The sequence below is a fragment of the Homarus americanus genome, unplaced genomic scaffold (assembly GCF_018991925.1).
Source record: "Homarus americanus isolate GMGI-L3 unplaced genomic scaffold, GMGI_Hamer_2.0 scaffold33889, whole genome shotgun sequence".
Lineage (NCBI taxonomy): Eukaryota > Metazoa > Arthropoda > Malacostraca > Decapoda > Nephropidae > Homarus > Homarus americanus.
Genome location: NW_024734156.1, coordinates 1,632 through 7,500, shown reverse-complemented (window position 1 = coordinate 7,500; position 5,869 = coordinate 1,632). Strand labels below are relative to the sequence as shown.

Genomic DNA, 5,869 nt, shown 5'->3' with positions numbered 1-5,869 from the left:
GCCATACGGGCCTGTCACCCTCCATGGGCAGTGGCCGCTTTCAAGCTTGACTTAGACGGTATGGGACGGCGTGCTGGACCCTCTGAAACGCAACACCCCTCGTGCCCGAAGACATCGAGGTTATGCGCTGGGCTTTTCCCGGTTCAGTCGCCCTTACTAAAGGAATCCCTGTTGGTTTCTTTTCCTCCGCTTATTAATATGCTTAAATTTGGCGGGTAGCTCTCTCCTACTACGAGGTCGATCGTGGTCTCATCATCCTTAGGGGGAACAAGTTCCCCAACCACGAAGCGGAAGACGCTCTGCCACCGACTTTCTTCACCACCGACATTACCAGGCAGGAAGGTTTGAGGGGCTTGTCGCGGGGGTACCAGCGGCCATGGCGCCGGCACTCCCACCCCTGACTCCGTTCCTTCTCATTGAGTGGTAAATAGCCAATAGGAAAAGTGTTCCAGCAGAACATCTCTCGCAGAGTCATATACACACACAGTTTTAATGCATATACGCTCGTGTTCCGCCCTTACTCGGCCGCACCTTTGCCGCTTAAACTTTGACCTCTTTCCCCGTTCCCGCATGCCACAGCAGTGGCGCTTGTTTATCCGGAGAAAGAGAGCGAGAGTCGCAGTATTAATTGGCGTGAGCGGCCTTTCCGGCTGCAGAACTAGTGCTCTATCCCGGCGAGCGCCGTTATGAGGCGCAACACCGTCTTTAACGCGTTTAGAGAGAACTCCCCCTGCCTCCCTCCCAGTCATGAGATAGACGTGGACTCGTGGCGAACTCTCAAAGAGAACGCCCACACCGCGTCTGACCGTGGGAGAGGGTGGAGGAGCGCGTGAGGAAGAGCACGGCGTCACCCAAGCATTCTCATCTCTCTGCCTGCACCACTACATGGTAGACTGCGGGCCCAGGCGCACTCATCAATTTAGGTTCCACTGCAATGCATGCCAAGCACTCTTTTCGAGGTGATAGACGAAATTCCGGCGGGGCTTACTTAAAGATATCCGACCCGGTTTCGTTTCCTCTTCGTGGGATGGAGTGCCTCTTAGAACATGTGCAGCATCAGCCATGAGCGGCCGACGGCCATTCGTGTCTCTGTGGACAGCAGGCAAAAGAGCGCCGCCTCCAGTTATTTGCGAGGGCGACAACTGTCGCTTTGTTGTGGTTGAATGTGGGTGCGCCAAGTCCATGGACTTGCTAGTAATAGGCTTGCTTGTTTTTAAGGGCACGCCTCGCGCAAGGCGCGGGCGATTAAACCCCAAGGCGGAAGCTCGGTTCGGGTTACCCTCGTGTCGGGGAGACAGTCAGCAGGCACCGAACTCGCAGCAACGATGGATGTATATTTCCGACCCTCGTAGAAGCGTCGTGACAAGCTCATATAACTGCCGCCGCCTTAATACGTTCAACGTCGTGTATCTGGTATTCTTGCGATTCACATATACCGACCACGCCAGTTTTGCTCAAGGTCTTCATCGACCCACAGGCCAGTGATCCCCCGTTAAGAAGTTGTGTATTTTGCCATTTGGTCTTTTTGCGACTAACCATCACAGGTCGAGTCTCAATGAAAGGGTTTGACAGACATAGCTAGGATTGTGGTTTGGGTTTGGCCGGCCGGCTTGTTGTTGTTTTTTGACACTTGAATTTCACTCTTTTTGGGTCAAGAGGCTTATTCGCCGGTAGTAAGGAACGGACGGGCAGCCGTCCAAAGCCCCGTCCGTCCTCCTCCTCCGGTCTTCGCGCTCTCGCCCGAGTGTGGTCCACCTACAGCGTGGTGGTACCTATTTTTGGTGCGGGGGCCGGGATTGTCCTCTTTCGCTGCTGGAGTTGCCAGAGCAGAGCCCGAGACCGCCCAAATCAGGAGAGTAGTAGTAGTTTTAAGAGCGCCCCGTTCTCTTTCTCTCTGTTAATGATCCTTCCGCAGGTTCACCTACGGAAACCTTGTTACGACTTTTACTTCCTCTAAATGATCAAGTTTGGACATCTTTCCGTCAGCTCGAGGCGACGACCCCAGAAAACCCTCGCGGGCAACGGGGCCGACAATCCAAGAGCGCCAGTCCGAAGGCCTCGCTAAATCATTCAATCGGTAGTAGCGACGGGCGGTGTGTACAAAGGGCAGGGACGTAGTCAGCGCAAGCTGATGACTTGCACTTACTGGGAATTCCTCGTTCATGGGAAACAATTGCAAGCCCCAATCCCTATCAAGAAAGGCTTTGAACGGGTTACCCGCTCCTCTCGGAGGGGGAAAACTCGTTGATCCCTTCAGTGTGTAGCGCGTGCGGCCCAGAACATCTAAGGGCATCACAGACCTGTTATTGCTCAATCTCGTCGCTAAATTGCCGCTTATCCTCTAAGAAGAAGTTGCGAACTGGACACCATTTTCTGGAGATCCGTCGACTACTTAGTAGGCCAGAGTCTCGTTCGTTATCGGAATTAACCAGACAAATCGCTCCACCAACTAAGAACGGCCATGCACCACCACCCACCGAATCGAGAAAAGAGCTCTCAATCTGTCAATCCTTCCGGTGTCTGGGCCTGGTGAGGTTTCCGTGTTGAGTCAAATTAAGCCGCAGGCTCCACTCCTGGTGGTGCCCTTCCGTCAATTCCTTTAAGTTTCAGCTTTGCAACCATACTTCCCCGGAACCCAAAGACTTTGGTTTCCCGGAAGCTGCCAGGTCATGGAATAACGCCGGCGGATCGCTGGTTGGCATCGTTTATGGTTAGAACTAGGGCGGTATCTGATCGCCTTCGAACCTCTAACTTTCGTTCTTGATTAATGAAAACATCCTTGGCAAATGCTTTCGCAGTGTTCGATCTTGCGACGGTCCAAAATTTCACCTCTGGCGTCATAATACGAATGCCCCGCCTGTTCCGATTAGTCATTACCTCTGGTTCGAAAACCAACAAAATAGAACCGAGGTCCTATTCCATTATTCCATGCATCACCATTCGGGCCATTCAAATAGCCTGCTCTGAGCACTCTAATTTTTTCAAAGTAAACTCTCCGGCCACTCGGGACACTCGACAAAGAGCATCCGTGCGAGCCGGCGGGCGGCTGTTCGGAGCGTGACAGTAAACACCGGCGGTGCACCGTCAGTCGGAACTGAGATCAACTACGAGCTTTTTAACCGCAACAACTTTAATATACGCTATTGGAGCTGGAATTACCGCGGCTGCTGGCACCAGACTTGCCCTCCAATGGATACTCGTTAAAGGATTTAAAGTGTACTCATTCCGATTGCGAGGCCTCGGATGAGACTCACATCGTTATTTTTCGTCACTACCTCCCCGTGCCGGGAGTGGGTAATTTGCGTGCCTGCTGCCTTCCTTAGATGTGGTAGCCGTTTCTCAGGCTCCCTCTCCGGAATCGAACCCTGATTCCCCGTTACCCGTTATAGCCATTGTAGGCGCATAACCTACAATCGAAAGCTGATAAGGCAGACACTTGAAAGAAGCGGCGCCGGTGCGGAGACCGTGCGCTCAGCCCGAAGTTATTCAGATTCACCACAGGTGGGTTACGGACCGGGGCCCGACCAGTTTTGAACTAATAAAAGCGCTCTTCCCTTGCGGTCAGAGACCAATTGCATGTATTAGCTCTAGAATTGCCACAGTTATCCAAGTAAGTGGGTTTACAGATCCAATGAAACATAGCTGATTTAATGAGCCATTCGCGGTTTCGCCTTAAATCGGCTTGTACTTACACATGCATGGCTTAATCTTTGAGACAAGCATATGACTACTGGCAGGATCAACCAGGTAGCTGCTGCTGTTGGCGGCGGCTATCACGGCGGCCAAAATAGTGAGATTGAGAGAGAGGCAGAAGACATTGGGCGAGGGACCGCACGTTGGCCTTAGAGAAATAGCAAACCAGATGATCAGATCTAACTGCACCTTCTCTTGCTATCCTCGGCGCCGGCAGCGCCACCGTGTGTGCCAATCTCCTCCCTTATCCGCTCCTCTTTGCCCCAGCTCCAGCGAGGCAGCCGACATTGGGCGAGGGACCGCACGTTGGCGAATCTCCTCCCTTATCCGCTCCTCTTCTCTTTGCCCCAGCGAGGCAGAAGACATTGGGCGAGGGACCGCACGTTGGCCTTAGAGAAATAGCAAACCAGATGATCAGATCAAACTGCACCTTCTCTCGCTATCCTCGGCGCCGGCAGCGCCACCGTGTGTGCCAATCTCCTCCCTTATCCTCTCCTCTTCTCTTTGCCCCAGCGAGGCAGCCGACATTGGGCGAGGGACCGCACGTTGGCCTTAGAGAAATAGCAAACCAGATGATCAGATCAAACTGCACCTTCTCTCGCTATCCTCGGCGCCGGCAGCGCCACCGTGTGTGCCAATCTCCTCCCTTATCCGCTCCTCTCCTCTTTACCCAGCTCCAGCGAGGCAGCCGACATTGGGCGAGGGACCGCACGTTGGCCAATCTCCTCCCTTATCCGCTCCTCTTCTCTTCTCTTTGCCCCAGCGAGGCATAAGACATTGGCCCATCTCCTCCTCTCTCTCTTTCTCTTACTGTTTGTGGGGACGTGGGCTCATGAGCGCCATCGTCGCCCAATATTGGTTAGGTTGTGTATTTCACGGGTGGGAACCGCCATCATCGTTGTTAGGTGATGGGGTAACCCAACGTGTGCTTTGACGAGTTTTGGCTGCTAAACTCTCTTTTTAGTATACTCGGCTCCCAGACTGCGCCCTGGTCGTGTTGAACCATGAGCGTTGTCTATGCACATTTAGGGTAGCCGTTTGCGCGTGGAATAGTGCAATGAATCTCGGTCAAGAGACGGTTGGGCGCTGCATTGAAGGCCGGCACAGACGCGAAGACGGGGTGATCAGCCAACGCAAGTCCGCTAAGTTGGGCAGACAGCAAGGCGAAGGGGAGCCCGGACTGAAAGGCCGCAGCATATGCTGTGAAGGAAACTAGTAGGGTGGCGACGTGTGCGCCGAGAGAGAGACGGGGTAAATAATGTCCAAACGGAAGAGAGACCTGGCAAGTGTAATTGATAGAGCGCGAGCCTACTCGCCATAAGCCCGCTCCACTGCCATTCCTCTGATCCAATGAGACTAAAATCTCTCTCCTTCTGCTCCAGCCATTGCATGGCAGGGAAGCGACGGCAATTTTGGTTGTTGTTTTGAATGCCGCGCTTTGCTTCACAGAGGCGCTCCGCTGGGGGGCGGAAGATATTTCACACCGAATATGTGTGTGAAGGCACCCTCTCCCCTTAATATAGTGAAATAGTGCAATCCAGCATACAAGGTCGGACGATAGGACATTCACCGTACCGCACCTCGAGAGTGGATGTTGTTTGTTGGGTAAGGTTAAAACCGGACTGTTCGCAGACAGCCGAATAACCCGGTTCCGGACTAATTGGTGGATGCAACATCATGATGATGCTGCTGCTGTCGCGGAAACCGCAGTGGCGACGTGAGAGAGTAATAATGTTCAATAGGGAGAGCGACCTGGCTAGTGTAATTGATAGATCGCGAGCCTACTCGCCATTAGCCCGCTCCACTGCCATTCCTCTGACCCAATGAGACTATTCTCTCTCTCGCTCTCCTTCTGCTCCAGCCATTGCAGGGCAGGGAGAGGAAATCGACGGCAATTTTGGTTGTTGTTTTTGAATGCGGCGTTTTGCTTCGCAGAGGCGCCGAAGCGCTCCGCTGGGGGGCGGAAGATATTTCACATCGAATATGTGTGTGAAGGCACCCTCTCCCCTTAATATAGTGAAATAGTGCAATCCAGCATACAAGAGCGGACGATAGGACAGTCACCGTACCGCACCTCGAGAGTGGAAGTTGTTTGATCGTTTGTTAGGCAAGGTTAAAACCTGACTGTTCGCGAACAGCCGAATAACCCGGTTCCGGACTTACAATAGACGCAACA

The 5,869-nt window shown here is 53.2% G+C and overlaps 1 pseudogene; it reads right to left on the bottom strand.

Moving 5' to 3' along the window:
- Positions 1–1,898: 1,898 nt before the first annotated feature.
- Positions 1,899–3,750, bottom strand: LOC121870156 (annotated as a pseudogene).
- Positions 3,751–5,869: the final 2,119 nt, after the last annotated feature.